General features: G+C 41.6%; 1 protein-coding gene across 1 annotated transcript in view; it reads right to left on the bottom strand.

Moving 5' to 3' along the window:
• Positions 1-9,461: 9,461 nt before the first annotated feature.
• tmem176l.3a (transmembrane protein 176l.3a) overlaps positions 9,462-18,704 on the bottom strand; it is a 44,689-nt gene continuing 35,446 nt past the window's right edge. Inside the window, exon 12 of the transcript XR_007829418.1 lies at positions 9,462-9,552. The gene's annotated coding sequence lies outside the window, so the exon portion shown is untranslated. The remainder of the gene's footprint in view (positions 9,553-18,704) is intronic.

Raw genomic sequence — 18,704 nt, 5'->3', positions numbered from 1 at the left:
CAACAGGCAGAGTTAAATCCACAGCAGACAGGGGCAACACAGGTAATCCACAGAGTAAACGATAGTCCAGGCGAAAGGTCGGGGCAGGCAGCAATGAATCAAACACGATAAACAAACAGTCCGGTAGGCAACAGGTAGGCAAACACAAGAAAAACGCTCAGGATTGAATAGTCAGACTAACCAAAACTTCGCAAAGAGTCCCGCCAACCTGGCGGTCTACAAATGGCCGACAAGGGGAAGTGAACCCGGGGGGGGACCCGGAAGTGGAGATCCCAGGTACGGGGTTGTGGGAGATGTAGTGACTTAAAAGTCCGGTGATGGTTCCCACTGACGGGGGTCGGAGGGAGCCACAGAGACCGCGTTTGTGACAGCCTGCTGGTAGTATTATTTCTGAACGTAATAAAATGCAACTAGGCTATGTTACTTATTTGTTTTATTTTTCCTTTCAAAAACTTAAATGTATGTTTATGTTTTAAAACATGCAGCAAACAAATTAACCATGGTTTTACTAGGCCTACAAATAAAACAAAAAAAAATCCATGGTTACTGTACTTAGAACATGGTAACTACATCTTCGTCCATTAGCCTCCCTTAAGCGTTTTCTGTAGTCTAACAGTTTTCTATGGGGAAGAAAAAGCTTAACGTTCATTAGCACATTGCATTCATGGCTATCTGCTTTATTGAGAGTAATGCTATTAATAAGAGTATTAATATAAAAATTGTTATTAGTATTAATAGTATTTATTAATACCGAATTGGACCGCCACTGTCACTGTTTTAGCCACATTAAGTGTTTTAGAATGTTCCAAAACTGTGCCTTAAACTACAAGCAAAGCACTGTGTTTCTATACTAGGGGCTACTTGAGTCCAAGTTCAAAATAAAACTCTATTAACCGCTCCATTGTGAACATACGGAGCTGTATGAACCACTAACTTACAAGCTGTAAAGTAAACAGGAAGTGTTTGTCCGAACTCAATTCAAATATCTTTGCGAGAGAATACGCAAAAGTTTTGCGGGGGAACGCAAAGTTTCTCGAGGGAACTAAAAAGTTTTGCAAGAGAAGCCAATTTTTTCCCCCACCACCAAGGCTCCGTATGATGCAGACACACAATGCATGAGCAGAAAAGAAAAAAAGATTGTATTTCCATATTTCACATGGTTAATTTGTAATCATGATTAAGATAATCATGGTTATTTTTGATGTTTTAATATTTTAATGATTGATACGGCAGAGGGAATGTGTGTCAGTCAGTAATTATCTGGGCTTCTCATTAAAGCTGTTTAATGGTTTAGATAAGTGCACAAATTGTATGGCATATTTTTACAGTGAATTATGACAATTTACATATTTGAGTAATCAATATATTGCAATATAGATCACTACACTTTACTACAGTCTGCAAAGAACGTTAGTAAGAATCAATAGATCCAATACAAGAACAATACTCCACTGTGTTACAGTGTCAGACTTTTTATCATGTCACTGACTATTCATCTGCTTTCCAAATTATATGCAAAAATGAAGGCAATAAAATGTTTTATAATACTACAGAAGAGAAATGTCGTTGGACATGCTCAGATAACATTCAGTATTTACAAAAAAGTGTTCTACAGTCATGTACACCCCAAAAACATGTTTTTGAATTACATATAAAATTTCCATTTGGATTACAGTTTTAACATAAACAAAGAAATAAACCTAATGTGATGAACATGTCAGCCATACATGAAACAGGTAAGAAACAGCCCTGTTCCCTTTCGAGGAACTCAAACTGCGTCCTCCAAGGGTCACTATGGGGAACGCTTCTCTGTGACTCATATCTGAAGCCTACATACAAAAACGGAGGATCAACAGCAACAGCCTATAAAGTCACCTCCGACATGACTTGTTGCTGCCAGTGGGTCACTACCGGTGTGATCACAGTATAAAAGGACACCAGTAGAACACAACATTCTCTTCTTCGTCTTCACTGACCTTATGTCTGTAACTAAGCACGAATTGAGTGCATGTTCCCTCACCAGAAGTTTTAAGAATGGCTCAAGTGTGACAATGTGTGGTAAAGAGCAAGCACTTTCTGCTCCTGAGGGAGTTTATTGTGCTCATTATATTCTTTACTTGTCTTTTGTGAGAGGCAAGCACGCTCTGATACCCGCAGCTTTCATACGACTCATGGACTGTACATGTATGGTGAGGAATAAGCGAAAATCAGCTCTCGAGGAAGTTGAATGAGATTGTTGCATTCATTGCTCGTTTCTTGCGAGAGACAGGCATGCTCTCATACCCGCTTTCACAAGCTTGCGGGCTGTGTGTGTGTGGTGAAGAGCAGCGTGTTCAGCTCTTGGTGCTGATTGCGGTGCATTCGCAAAGAAGATGGGTGAGTCTTCACTGTATACCCGAATTTGCCGAGTTCGGGGCCGGCGTTGCTGCTGGGATGCGTGTGGTGGTCGCGTCCCATTGTTTGCATAGCCCTAGTTCTAGCTAAGTCCCTTGTTTGGTGTTCTTAATAGCAGCTTCCTGGAGCCTGCCCAGAAGGTGCTGTCTTCTCTTATCGGGTTTATAGTTTAACAGCCCACTGTTGGTGGTCTCGGCAGTTGCATAGTCCCCTTTCCTAGAGCCAGCTATCTAAAGATAGCCATGTGCTAGCTCTGTGATCATTCCCCTTCCTAGGGTTTTTAGGTAGCCCTTGAGCCCTCACCTAGACAATGTTGTCACCCCTCTTTGGAATATAGGTAGACAGCCTACTCTCTGTAGTCTGGGTGGTTTCATTCAGTTCTACCTCTGGTAGCCCTTCTTACACACATAGGTATCCAAGGATATCTATGTACCAGCTCAGTGATTGCTCCCCTTCCTAGGGTTTCTAAATAGCGGTCTCTTTGAGCTCTTACCCAGACAGTGCTGTCTCCCCTGATAGGGTTGTAAGTAGACAGCCTACTCTTTGTGGTCAGGTTAATCTCAGCTTGTTCCCTTCTGGTAGCCTTCCTAGGCACATTGACTATCTGAAGATACCCTTTGGCTAACTCTGTTTTGGCTGACAATGGGCTTCCGGTCCCGTGTTGCAGAGTGGTATGCGTTTGTAGCTCCCTGGAGTTTCGTTTTTCTGTAGAAATCTCTATTTTACTATTACTTTCTGTTGTTTAAAGTGATAAAATATAGCTTTTTCCCACCAGATTTCTGAAATTATCCATCAAACTAATCCGATCGTTCGCTTTTATTCTATAACCGTGAGTGCAACGCCATGCTGTGCGTTAGCATTCCGTTTGCTGGTTAGCCTGCCATTCGCGTTCCCACTCACGTCTCTATTCACGTCTACTACCGCTTTCCTTTTTTGCCTCGCTCTTGTTGATCGCTTGTTTTTATTCTACAACCGCGAGTGCAGCGTGCCTGCAGTGTGTTAGCCGGTTAGCTTGCCATTCACTTTTACTTTTTCTATCCGCCTCTACAACCGTTGTTGCTTTCTCCCCCTGCTTTCTCTTCACAAGTTCATCAAACAACAGTGGTGAGTTGAAATCGTTCTACAACTATGGTAAGTAATGGCTTCTCCTTTTCTGGTAACCTGCAGCACCTGTCATATGCATAGCTTATCAATCTCTATCGGCAGTGAGGGATTCACATGTGATAAATGCAGGGAAATAGTTAGGCTGACAGAGAAGATTTCAGAACTAGAGACACGCATCCAAACTTTAATCGAGGATAGTAAGAATGTGAGGGCCTCAGATACGGCTTTGGATGCGACTAGCTCAGGAAGTCCCGTACATTGTTCGGTTCCGGTAACTTCGCCTTTGCAGCAGGGCAACTGGGTGACTGTGAGACGCGGGTCAAAACACCGCTCTTCCGTTCTGATCAGAACATCAAACAGGTTCTCCCCACTCAGTGACGCACCCACTGAGAAACCTGATGAAAGTGCTCTAGTTATTGGCGATTCTATTGTACAGAACGTGAAAATAGAGACACCAGCCACCATAGTCCAATGTTTACCGGGAGCCAGAGCGCCTGACATCTTGGCAAATTTAAAAGTGCTGGCTAATGCTAAACGTAAATTCAGTAAGATCGTTATTCACGTCGGCACAAATGATGTTCGACTTCGCCAGTCGGAGATCACTAAAAATAATGTTAAAGAGGTGTGTGAACTTGCAAGTATGATGTCAGACACTGTAATTTGCTCTGGCCCCCTCCCTGCGCATCGTGGTGATGAGATACATAGCAGACTGTCGTCACTAAATGGCTGGATGTCTAAGTGGTGCCCGCAGAATAACATAGGTTTCATAGACAATTGGAAAAAAAGTTTTTGGGGCAGACCTGACCTGTTGAAAAGAGATGGTCTTCATCCCTCCAGGGGTGGTGCCGCTCTTCTCTCTAGTAATATGGCATATAGTCTTAGAGTTTGCACTTGACTAACTGGGGCCCAGGTCAGGAAGCAGACAGACTGGCAAATCCGACCGTCTGCTAGCTGCCTCGCGTCACCAAAAGCCAAAACCAAAAGAGACCCTTTCACCTAGATATCATGCTATAGAGACTGTGTCTGTTCCCCGAGCTAGACAATACAAAAGACGTCCAAACCAATTTAAGAATAACAATCTAATCAACGTTCAACAAATAAAAAATGTACATAATACAGAGAAACAAATGATAAAACTTGGCCTTTTGAATATCACGTCCCTCTCTACAAAAGCGCTTTTTGTAAATGATATGATTATTGATCATAACCTAGATGTGCTATGTTTGACAGAAACCTGGCTAAAACCAGATGATTACATTATCTTAAACGAGTCTACCCCTCATGATTACTGTTATAAACATGAGCCATGTCTAAAAGGTAAAGGGGGAGGTGTTTCTACAATTTATAGCAATATTTTCAGTGTTTTTTTTAGAGAGCGGGCTTCAAGTATAACTCGTTTGAAGTAATGGTGCTTTATGTAACATTATCCAGAGAGACAAGTGTTAGCGGTAAATCCCCCATGACGTTTGTACTTGCTACTGTATACAGGCCACCAGGGCACCATACAGATTTTCTTAAAGAATTTGCTGATTTTATATCTGAGCTGGTGTTAGCTACAGATAAGGTCATAATAGTAGGTGACTTTAACATCCATGTTGATAATGAAAACGATGCACTGGCAGCAGCATTTACAGACATTCTAAATTCTATTGGAGTTAGACAACAGGTGTCCGGTCCCACTTATTGTCGAAATCATACTCTAGACTTAATACTGTCACATGGAATTGATGTCAATGCCATTGAGATTCTGCAGCAAAGTGATGATATCTCTGATCATTATCTAGTCTCGTGTATACTCCAGATAACTAAAACTGTAAATTCAACTCTTTATTACAAGTATGGTAGAACCATCACTTCTACTACAAAATATTGCTTTCCAAGTAATCTTCCTGACTTATCCGAGTTCCTCAGCATGTCCAATAGCTCAGAAAATCTTGATGATGTAACAGAAACTATTGACTCTCTCTTTTCCAGGACTCTAGATACGGTCGCTCCTCTGCGCCTAAGGAAGATTAAGGAAAACAGTCTGACCCCGTGGTATAACGAGCACACTCGCGCCCTAAAGAGAGCAGTCCGGAAAATGGAGCGTAGCTGGAGAAAAACAAAATTAGAGGTTTTTCGTACTGCTTGGCGTGAATGTACCCTATTGTATAGAAAAGCATTAAAATCTGCAAGATCTGATTACTTTTTGACTCTTTAAGAAGATAACAAACATAACTCTAGGTATTTATTCAATACAGTGGCTAAGTTAACAAAAAATAAAGAACCAACAGATACTGACTATGCCCATCAGCATAGCAGTAATGACTTTATGATCCAAGATCGATACTATTAGAAACAAAATTGTCACCATGCAGCCGTCAATTATAGTATTGCATCAGATAGTGCACTATAGATCTCCTGGGGAGATCCACAATTCCACTCATTCTCTACTATAGGTCAGGATGAATTGTATAAACTTGTTAAAGCATCTAAACCAACAACTTGTATGCTAGACCCCATTCCATCCAAGCTACTAAAAGACTTGCTTCCAGATCTCATAGATCCTCTGCTAAATATTATTAATTCATCACTGTCATTAGGATATGTCCCCAAAACCTTCAAACTGGCTGCTATTAAGCCTCTCATTAAAAAACCACAACTTGACCCCAACGAATTAATTAATTACAGATCTCAAATCTCCCATTTCTGTCAAAAATATTAGAAAAGGTTGTATCCTCACAATTATCTTCCTTCCTACAGAAAAATGATATCTGTGAGGATTTCCAGTCAGGTTTTAGACTGTACCATAGTACTGAGACTGCTCTTATTAGAGTTACAAATGATCTACTCTTGTCATCCGATCGTGGTTGTATCTCTCTGTTAGTGCAACTGGATCTTAGTGCTGCGTTCGATACTGTTGACCACAACATTCTCTTGAACAGACTTGAAAATTATGTTGGCATTAGGGGTAGTGCGTTGACATGGTTCAAATCATACTTATCTGACCGCTATCAATTTGTGGCAGTAAATGAAGAGGTATCATATCGGTCACAAGTGCAGTATGGAGTACTGCAAGGCTCAGTGCTAGGGCCATTACTTTTTATGCTTTACATGTTACTCTTGGGTGATATCATCAGGAAATATGGTGTTAGCTTTCACTGTTACGCTGATGATACTCAGCTCTATATTTCTTTGCGGCCCAGCGAAACATACCAATTTGAAAAACTAACGGATTGTGTAGTTGAGTTAAAAAATTTCTATGACAAGTAATTTCTTACTGCTAAATTTTGAAAAAACAGAGGTGTTAATTATTGGACCTAAGACCTCAGCGTGCAATAACCTAAAACACTGTCTAATACTTGATGGCTGCTCTGTCAATTCTTCGTCATCAGTTAGGAACCTAGGTGTGCTATTTGATGGCAATCTTTCCTTTGAAAACCACATCTCTGGTGTTTGCAAAACTGCATTTTTCCATCTCAAAAATATATCTAAATTACGACCTATGCTCTCAATGTCAAATGCTAAAACATTAATTCATGCGTTTATGACCTCAAGATTAGATTATTGTAATGCTTTATTGGGTGGTTGTTCTGCTCGCTTAATAAACAAACTCCAGCTGTTCCAAAATGCAGCAGCTACAGTTCTTACTAGAACCAAAAAGTATGATCATATTAGCCCAGTTCTGTCAACACTGCACTGGCTCCCTGAATGGTTTAGCTCCTCAGTACCTCCATTATAGTACCTCACGTCCACTGCGTTCTCAAAACTCTGGCAATTTGATAATACCTAGAATATCAAAATCAACCGCGGGCGGCAGATCATTTTCTTATTTAGCACCCAAACTTTGGAACAATCTACCCAACACTGTTCGGGACGCAGACACACTTTGTCAGTTTAAATCTAGATTAAAGACCCATCTCTTTAACCTGGCTTACACATAACACATTAACACATTTCTATAATTCAAATCCGTTAAAGGATTGTTAGGCTGAATTAATTAGGTCAACCGGAACCTGGAACACTTCCCATAACACCCGATGTACTCAGTGCATTGTCAGAAGAATGGCATCTACGCTAATATTAGTCTGTTTCTTTCTTATTCCGAGGCCACCTTAACCACCAGATCCAGTCCGTATCCAGATCAGATGGTCACTGCAGTCCCCCGGATCCAGTCCGTACCCAGCCCAGATGGTGGATGAGCACCTAGAGACGACCTGTACAGCACTGAATGTCAGCGGAGACCACATCGACTAGATGAGCCCCAGAGACGGATCCCCAGTGAAGACCTCGTCACCTAGACAGGACCACGGGAACCTGGTGAGTCCTCTGTGTCTGGCCAGAGGAGAACTGGCCCCCCGACTGAGCCTCGTTTCTCCCAAGGTTTTTTTCTCCATTTGTCACAGATGGAGTTTTGGTTCCTTGCCGCTGTCACCTCTGGCTTGCTTAGTTGGGGCACTTTATCTTCACACAATATTGTATTTTATTTTATTGTATGTGATTAACTACCTTTACCTGAAAATTGAGTGTTTACTGTTGCCCTTGGCATTGTTGATGTACTATTTCCTATTTAATACTGTACAGCTGCCTTGTCACAATTCTGTATTGTTAAAGGCGGTATATAAATAAAGGTGACTTGACTTGACTTGACTCTGTGATTGCTCCCCTTCTTAGGGTTTTTAAGCAGCGGTCTCCCTGTGCCCCTACCTAAATTATGCTATCTCCCCTGCTAGGGTTGTAAGTAGATGGCCCACTATGGTGGTCTGGGCAGCTTCACAAGAAGGTCTCCCTGGCCTAACTGGAGTCATGCGCAGGAACCACGATGTATGAGTACGACCCTGTTATTATCTAGGCCTTTGTTCTTGAGGTTCTGCAGGCCTTGCAAGAATGGGGCGCATGCTTTCTATTGAGATAGTAAACAGAGGTCTGCTTGGGTTGGTAGTGGCTTATGCCCCCTCAAGAGAATACCCACAACACAGCCCGAGGGCTGGGTATGCTGCTGCTCTCTACACAGCCATACTGAGTTGATGGATTCGTCTCTGCTATATATCTGATATCCTGTGATCAGATCACATTCCAAGGCCTCTTTGGCAGGGCATGACGATGCTCCCCTCACTGCAGGAGGGTCTCTTAGAGCTTGTCACCCCTGGGCGGATCAGGTGTTCCTCCTGTCTCTCGGGAGTTAGAAGCCTGTCCCGAAGCACTGACTTCTGACGTTGGTCAAGTGTACTTGCTCCATGGCAGTATTATCAGACAGCTAGCTGCAGCTAATTGTCTGTTTAACGATGCTCCCCTCACTTTGAGGGTTGGTTCTGAGCATTGTCCCAACCGGGAAACTGAGGTTTGCCCTTACTGCCTTCCCCTTGGAGCCTTATTTGAAATGCCTAGCAGTGCCCCCCTCATCCTGAGGGTCATCTACTAGCACACTGCTTCTAATAAGCGGTATTTCTTAAATCCATGTTATGGTAAGTGCCCACACGAACCTTTGGGCACTTTCTTAAATCCATGTTTATGGTAAGTGCACACGCAAGTCTTTGGGCACTTTTCTTAAATCTACACTGGTATGGAATGCACCTACGTTTTGTTTCCATTCTAGAATCCTATATGGTAGGGATTCACGCGCTTCGGCCCGTACCCTTCTTGAGTTGCTTCAGACCCTGGCCACCTTGGGTCCCACTCCCTGAATGTATCCTTCCCGATACCCTGTGAGCATCTGCTAGGCTAAATCCCCAAGTAACGGTAATACACGCGCTAGTCCCTGCGCACTCTCTATATATGGGTTACACGCTCAATCTCATGCCCGTTCTCTGAGTTGGTTGTCCCTGGTCACTTTGGGCCCCACGCTACTTACGCATCCTTGAGCAGGGGGTAGCTACCGATGTTCTGTAGGATGGTTCCTGAGGGAACCTAAGAGAGCCCGCAGTAGCCCCCTGAGTGACAGGCCAAACCTAGGCAAAACCCTAGGCACTTGGCCAAATCCCAAGATTTTCAAGATGCATTATGCTCTTGAAAACAGCCCTTTTCTTTCTAAAAGTAACAAAACATTTATGAAAAGACTACATGTAACTTATTTACCTGTATATATGGTGTTGCAGATGGCAACATAAATCACCTTCTATTACCAAAACAAAGAAAATGTGTTAAAACAGAACTATGTTTTTAAGTGTTCATCTTGTCATGCAGCACCAGCAGTGTCATCTTCCAAGAGGGGCTAGTAAAGTTCTGAATCCTCCACCAAGCGCAAAACCACAAATAACCTTGTACACACAGTGCAGCTCTCTGAAACTGCTTTTTTCTTCTGCTACTAATTTATGGTGTTCTTTGTCTGTTTGATTATGTCATTAATTGATCTTTACCATACATCTCTGCCATATGTACATCAACTTGACATAGTCACCACTAGTAAGCTACTACTACATATATTGTAAAAACGTTAATTTGGTGTAAAGTTGCTTTGCAACGATATGTATCGTGAAAAGTGCTATACAAATAAATTTGAATTGAATTGAAACTCTTATGATCACAGCGAATTGTTGTGATGATACAGTGCTGATGATACAGTACCATTTCATCTTCATCCTTCTTGCACAAAGCTTTCCCAGTCAAAACGCAGAAAGTGATGGTCACACAGAGCTGAAGGACCGACAGCAATATCATCATGATATCAAATCCTCAGAGGATCATCTAGAGGTGGAAAAACATCAGTGTATTATTAAATAATAATAAAATACACAAATATGCTTTTACAAAACAGTATCCAAATCAAATCATTACCTCACTTAGATTTTTGTAGTAAAAACAGGACTCAAAGTTGCTGTTTTTACGGTTAGGCCTTATAAAGTCATTATCAGATGAATAATAATAAGGTTCTCTGTAACAGCTTAAACTGCTTCCCACTGCCAGGTCCCTTTAATACAGCACAGCAGCTGTGTTTGCCAGTGCAGCACTGACTACATTCAGAATCACTCTGATGGCCAACTGTAAAATGTAAATAATATAAATGCACATACATACATAAAAAATAAAATAAAAATGATTGATTCATACCTACCAGCTTAGGATGTGGAAACTGCACTGCAACAGCACATATAATTCCAACAACAAGGAACTAAAAGGCAAAGCAAAAAAATAAAAACATTTGTTCATCCAAACACGCTTGTTCAAACTAAAAGTGTAAATACAAACCACTAGATTACACATTATTCCACATCATTCTGATTTTGTTAAATGTGACTTTGGACTAATTAGTTTTCTGGAATTTGAGGGAAAAAAAAATCTAAATATTAAGAAAATCATTTAAAGTTGTCCAAATGAAGTTCTTAGCAATGCATATTACTAATCAAAACATAAGTTTTGATATATTTACAGTAGGAAATTTACAAAATATTGCCATGGAACGTCATCTGTAGTTTATATCCTAATAATTTTTGGCATAAAAGTTATAAAAAATTTAATAAATTTTTTTTACCATACAACATGCAGTGTATTGTTGGCTATTGCTACAAATATACCTGTGCTACTTACGACTGGTTTTGTGGTCCAGGGTCACAAATTATATAACATATGAAAATAAATACAGGGTATTCTAATAGGGTATTCTCAAAGCCAGATCAATGTCATAAATAATTTACTCATTCATTGTAATGCATGAAATCATTTAGAAACATAATGATGAGAATAAGTAACAACTCTTACCACACCACCAATCCAAAAAGCAAAGGCAAAGCCAAAAGAACCCATTGTGATATTCATGACACCAACCATTATTTGTACAGTCTATGAAATAAGAAAACAATAGTAAGAGAACACCTAGTAAAAATGTAAAGCTGATAATATCAAAAAGTATCCAACTCACACATAAGCAAGTAAGTATTACTTGCTCACCAATGGATCCTCTGTAGTAAATGGGTGCTGTCAGAGAGTCCAAACAGATGATAAAAACATCATAATAACTGATATGACTCCAGTCCATCAACTCATGTCTTGTGAAGCGAAAAGCTGCATGTTTAAACTTTTGGCCAAAATACCAGTCGACAAATCCATAAACATTCTTTCACCAGTGAAAAAAACTCTCACATCAAAATGAAGCTTAATGATGATAATATCTTAATGATGTTAATAATGGATTTGTTTCTTGCAAACATGCAGCTTTTCACTTCATATGACGCTAACTGATGGACTGGAGTGGTGTGGATTACTTGTGGATTTTTGTGATGTTTTTATCAGCTGACTCTCATTCTGACGGCACCCATTCACTGCAGTGGATCCATTGGTGGGCAAGTGCTGTTAAATTTCTCCAAATCTATTCTGATGAAGAAACAAACTCATCTACATCTTGGATGGCCTCAAGGTGAGTATATTTTTAGAAAATTCTAATTTTTGGGTGATGACACTGAACTGCAACATCAAAAACAAACATAAACACACAGAGAAGTGTGTTGTACGATATGCCGGTACTAAAAAAAGTATTGCTTTACCCTGCTTTTAAAAACAGTACGATTCCACATTTTACTAGTACTTTAAGAAGAGACACTGCAGGCAAAAACAGTTTTTTCATGCACCTGTCAAGTTTGAGATTTCAGGCTTTTTGGTTTTTCATAAAGTGTTTTTTCAGACTAGTGGAAAGAAAACATCCAAAAAAACACTGTTCAGTGTTTCTTTTGTAGCACTTTATCTATGCGTGTCAATAGATTTAAATTAAAATCCATACTTTTAAAGACTTGTCGCGATTTAGCTTAAAGGGAAATGTATATAAATAATTACAATTAATTGTGATTAATTACAATTATTTATATCAGCTGCCAGTAGTAACTGTAGCAGAATCAATTTTCCATCAACTAATCTGTTATATCAACGCTAAGAAATGATATTTTCTTGGCCACAGAAATTAACTTTCTTGAAGTACCATTGCATTAGAGCATGTAGCTCGAATCGGAATCGTAAAGGGACATTAATTTGCAAGGCAGAATCAGAAACAAAACTCATGTAATTTGTGCACAATAGTTTATTAATCCTCCACACGGGCAGCAATCGGAAGATGTTGCAGACGAGTGAAGAGAGTGAAGAGGAAGAGAGAGGGAGGTGATGCCTTTAAGCTCTCTGGAGGCTGCGCCTCCAGGAGGTCCGCAAACCAATGGTAGCTTTCACCTTTGGAGGGGAAAGTTTACGAATCTTTGTCTGTGAGCATGGTATTTTGCATATGTAATTCGATTGGGTGTTGATGCAAAAACTACTAAGGTTTCTTAAAACACTAATATATTGCATAGGTATCAACATCTAATTTACACCATCTTTTAGATCATCAACATACGAATTAAAAGAGTCCAAACATGGCATAGGTGGGTTATGCAACTAGTCATCTATCATAATGCATGCATAAAACAGTAGAAAGACAAATACAAATACAACAGACAAAATTAAAATACAATGCAGTAATACTGTACACAATGACCTGGGCCATGTGTGATAGGAAGGTCAAAGAAAGGTTTGTTTGTGAATGAATAGGAAAGAGTCTATATCTATAGGCATTGTGTCTTTCCTATGGCAAATGTAGCATGGGCAGATGTGCATTCCTTTGGGCAATAAAACCTCTAATCAGATCGTTGTCCTGGCAACTGAGGCCTTTTGGGGTGTTAGTTGCTTTGGGGGGGGGGTTGTCTCCAGAGCTCCAGCATGAGCATGTAGCTGGCTTGTTGTGTTTAAAGACTACTTGTTAAATGTAACAATTAATGTATGTCTGATTGGTCCAGATGCTACAGACTATTTTCTTAAAGTTAATTTTTTCTCCTACACTGGGCCATAAATCTCCACTTCAGTAGCACACACCAAACTTTACATTTTTATTTCTGCTTATATCCTGAAAGTTTTTACAGAATGTTGTTATGTTGCACAGTAGCAACATATTAGTGCACTGCTGCCTCTCACTGGTTTATTAATGTCATTGGTTCCTTTGTCGCTTAGTAAGTAAATTGTTTTATTTGCCTTAAAGGTAGCTGTAACGTAATAAAACCTAGTAAGTATAGCATCTAAGTAAACTAATTATATCTAAGTGAGGTAAACTATTGGATTTTACAGTGCATAAAGAAAATGCGGCTTAATGAAGATGGTGATCGAAAAAGACCAAATATTCTATAGAAATTATAAAAAATATATTCTGGGTACATGCAAGCAGATGAGCCCAGAATATACGCTGAATTGCATGATAAAAATTTTCTTCCCCACAGAAAACCGCACTTAACGTGGCTTAAAAGAAGACAGTGATATAAAAATAAATAAAGCAATAGCCTAAATAATGGCAAAACAAAGTGATAACTGTAGATTCAATACTAACATCGCCAGTAGGTGGCGGCAAGTTACTGTCTTAATGAGCAACGCCTCGTGTCATTCATTAAAGGAGAAGTCCACTTCGAGAACAACAATTTACAAATAATTTACTCACCCCCTTGTCATTCAAGATGTTCATGTCTTTCTGTCTTCAGTCGTAAAGAAATTAGGAAAAATTAGGAAAAATAGGGCCTCCATGGCCATGACAGGAAGGGCAAAGAAATCGTAGGAGGATGCCACCCCCTTAGGAGGTTCTGCAGCCGGCACTGCCACCTCTGGGGGCACTGGCACATAACTCATGGACAGACTTGTGGACAGACGAGACCTCTGGAGCAGACAAGTGGACAGACAAGACAGTGAGTTCATGAATGGACGCCGCCTCCTTGAGAGGTTCTACAGCGTAAGCTGACACCTCTGGAGGCACTGGTGCAAATTCGTGGACAGGAGAGGCCTCTGGCACAGACTCGTGGATAAACGAGGACTCTGGAGTGCAGTGTGTAGCCCACACGCTCAAAATGGCAACCGCCATTACAGGCAGCACAGGAACATCAGCTGTAACTTGACTTGACTCAGAAACAACAGCTGTAACGTGACTTGACTCAAGAACATCAGCTGTAACTTGACTTGACTCATGTAGGTCAACTGTCACTTGACTTGACTCAGGAAGATCAGCTGTAGCTTGACTTGGCTTGGGAACAACAGCAGTAACTTGACTTGGCTCGTGAAGATCAGCTCTGGCTTGACTTGACTCGTGAAGAACAGCTGTGACTTGACTTCACACAGGAAACACAGCTGTAACTTGACTTGACTCAGGAACAAAAGCCGTAACTTGACTTGGCACTGAAAGTGCAGCTCTGACTTGACACCAGAGGATCAGATATCACTTGACTTGCTTTGGGTATGGCAGCCATGTCGGGACAAGATTCTGGTAGGATGACCTTGGCATAGCAAGGCTCAGGCATGGCAGCCATCTTGGCCATCTTGTGAACTGGCTTAGGGATGGCGGCCATCTTGTGAACTGGCGTAGGGATGGCAGCCATGACAGGTGCAGACTCTGGAAGGGCGGCCATGACAGGTGCAGACTCTGGAAGGGCGGCCATGACAGGTGCAGACTCTGGAAGGGCAGCCATGACGAGCGCAGGCTGGGGCTTGGCAGACGTGACGAGCGAAGGCTGGGGCTTGGCAGACGTGACGAGCGAAGGCTGGGGCTTGGCAGACCTGACGAGCACAGGCGCTGGCTTGGCAGACGTGACAAGCGCAGGCGCTGGCATGGCAGACGTGACGAGCGCAGGCGCCGGCTTGGCAGATGTGAAGAGCACAGGCGCTGGCTTGGCAGACGTGATGAGTGCAGGCCATGGAGTGGCAGTTGTGATGAGTGCAGGCCCTGGAGCAGCAGGTGTGGCGTGAGCAGGCATGGCGTGAGCAGACTTTGGCTTGACAGGCATGACGTGGGAAGGCTTTGGCTTGGCGTGAGAGGGCTCTGAAGCAGCAGACATGGTGTGAGACAATGAGAGACGAATCTGACCATTCTGATAACGGTATATAACTGTCTTAAAGCATTCCCTTTCTGCATTTCTATTCGACATCTTGCTTGGACAGTGTAAACGCTTGGAAATACTTAACGTCTTTAATTCCTCTCAGCATTTGCAGCATTCTTGCCATCCAATAATCGCAGTAGGTTTTGTGTTTACTTTTTAATCAGAAAAAAAGTATCAGCTCTCAAATTTGGTCAATTCTGTCACAAACTCTTCAATTTATAAATGTGGGTTTTCAGCCACAGAAAGACTTAAAGAGGCTAAAATGCACAATTATCATGTTCACATTTACCTCAGGAAAGACATTTATTGTACTTAAATTTGATAGCTAGAAAAAAATAACTCTAGAGAGAAGCATTGTAGTACATTCATTATATTTTACCTAACCTGTCGCCTTTATTTTTAGTGTTAGTCTGAAGAATTATGTCATAGGAATGTGCAGGGAGACCTCAGATACAAAAACGTGGACATGCTAGGAAATATTTAGTTAATTAAATTATTTCGCGGTGGCTTCACTTGTTATGATGTCTTGAGCAATTCAGTCTTATATTAGTAGTTGTAGCCATTGCAGCGTGGGTGTCATCTCAGCTATCACTGCGGGAAAATGTGTTTGCGTGGACGTGCATTGTCTACGCCGGGCGTAGTTACGCCTGGTCGTAGTTTTGCAACGGGTGTAAATATTTACCGTAAAGTTGGACGTTACAAAGCCCAGCGTAGGGCTTACGCCCAGCTTTTTTACGTCTAGCTGGTGCAACCGGCCCCAGTGAATTTTCCCTCCAGTTAGTCAGGAACGAATGGGTTCATTTAATTCATGGCGAAAAATTTCCTTAAGCGTCACATCATTGAAAGCCACCAAGTGGCACAGTCCACAAAAGTACTTGATTACCTTGATAGAGGCGGAAGAGGCGTGATGCAGGATCCATGGTTGATCTGTATTCTAGAAGCCGCTGGATTTATGGGTGACGAAGAATTTTGTAACGGACTCGACAAAGAGCGTGGATAGATCCAAGTGTGAGCTTTATTGTACAGATTGTGGTCAAAACAGGCAGGGTCAGACACCAACAAAGAGTACCATCCAAGGACGAGACAAAAGCATAATCCAAAAAACAGGCAAATAGGTCAAAATACTAGTGATCATTCTAAAGTAGCAAATGAAACAAGGCTATGAAACTAGACAGAGACAATGAAACAAGAAAATGGAAAAACAAGAAACTAGGCAATGAAAACAGGGAAAAACGCTTAGTAGAGTCCGCTACGGCAAAACAATACCTGTTTGGTATGGCCCTCCTTAAATGGCTGCCAAACAGGAAGTCACCATAGTAGCAGCAGAGGGAGCAGTAACAGTCCGAACATGGGCAAAGGCTCCCTCTGCTGGCGTGGTGTTACAGGCTCTAAATGATCCCAGCCAAGGAAGAAGGGTCTTCTCTAGCAGAACAATCGGTCATTTTCGGAAAATAAAAATGTGTATACTTTTTAAGCACAAAAGCTTGTGTAGCACAGGTTCTGGCATGCGCATTCACGACTTACTATTGAATCATGTCGAAAGGTCACGCCAAACGTAGGCGGATCTACAGACCCAGTGTTTACAAAGCGAACGCGCAAAGACTAAGAAAGTGCAAGTAAGTCAAACACTGTTTACAAACAAAAAGGAACAACATGTCGGATGATTCTGAAGTTGTAGGAGAAAATAAGATTAAGTTTTTCGCCATACTCTATCTTTTTAGCCGGAGTACACAGACGATGAACTTAAACGTGATTCATAGTAGTGATGGGAAGTTCAGATCATTTTACCGACTTGGACCTTTGAGTCTCGTTCAGCAAAATGAACAAATCTTTTTTCGAGTCATTTTGTTAATTTTAGCAAAATCAGCGTCACATGACAGCCCCATAAGATGAACGAACGATTTGAAAAACCTGAAGACTCAAAACAGGTGAACTAATTCCAGTACAGAACCTAATAGGATGTTGCGCATGTGCGACTGAACGAATCACTCCTCGAGACGACTCGTTCTTCACAAGTCACATTAAAGATTCGTTCAAAATAAACTAATAGTTCAAGAACGATCCGTGGATGCGCATCCGAGAGCTTGTCCTATGCGAGCTTTTGTGCTTAAAAAGTATACAAATTTTTTTGCTATTGTTTCGCTAGATAAGACCCTTCTTCATCAGCTGGGATCATTCAGACCCCTTTGAAGCTGCATTTAAACTACATTTTGGAAGTTCAAAATTGGGGGCACAATCGAAGTCCAATATATGAAGAAAAATCCTGAAATGCTTTCCTCAAAAACCATAATTTCTTTACGACTGAAGACAGAAAGACATGAACATCTTGGATGACAAGGGGGTGAGTAAATTATTTGTGAATTGTTGTCTTAGAAGTGGACTTCTCCTTTAATTCATTTGATAACGAAGCAAATTGTTGTGATGGTTATTAATCACTGACTCTCCGAATGGTTCAAAGCTGCAGATTCATTCAGTAATGAAGCACGGCTGTTGCTTGGAGACACACCAGTTCTGTTGTGGATTTCTTCGTTATAAAATATAACAAACAATATTGACAGTGTTGTGTTTAAAATGTAAGCTACGTTTAAAATGTAAAATGTACACTTAATATTACCTTTTTTTGGAGGGAACGGAGACGTTGTGTCCAGTGTACAACACTAGGGGTCGCTCTTGGGAGCCCAAACACCTCTGATAGTTTGAAAAAAGGCCAATGAAATTGGGTGAGCAGAATTTGCATAGCTGGCCACGCCCGAGATATCCGGGTATAAACAGGGTAGCGTATGCACTGCTCACTCATTCTGTTCTGAGGGGTAGAAGCGTCTCAACTCACTCAGAGGCGGTCCAGAGTTGTGGCATGAAGGACGTCATCAGGGAACGAGGGTTACCATACGTAACCGAGACGTTCCCTATCTGTCGTACACTCCGAGTTGTGTCCAGTGTACGACACTAGGGGTCCCTATATAAACACGCCACAAGTCTGGCCGCGTCACGAGTGATCAGGCGCAGATAGTAACAAGCCAAGGTGTTAACATAAGTGCAGCTCACCTATTCGTGACCTTCCAACATCCAAGAACTGACCTGTCACAGGCAGGGTTACCTGCAGCCGGGCCTTCCTCAGTGGAGCGGCTGAGCATCTTGAGAATGCTGGGAAAGTGCCTGCTTCCCGTAGGAAAAAAGGCACTACGGAGATCACAACCTGCCTAGAGGGGGGGTATAAAGTGAATAACATTAGTGAAGGAACCTGAGGTGGGCCTCACCATAGGGGAGGACTACCAAACTCAGGACCTAGAGACAGGCATGTCTCAGGGGAAACACCGCACCACAGAGAGTTATAGGTGGAAATTACACACATGGGGCCATGTGAGG

This window comes from Labeo rohita, chromosome 16 (genome assembly GCF_022985175.1).
Source record: "Labeo rohita strain BAU-BD-2019 chromosome 16, IGBB_LRoh.1.0, whole genome shotgun sequence".
NCBI classification, from domain to species: Eukaryota; Metazoa; Chordata; class Actinopteri; order Cypriniformes; family Cyprinidae; genus Labeo; species Labeo rohita.
Note: the sequence above shows the minus strand (reverse complement) of the source record. Positions and strands in the feature narration are given on the sequence as shown.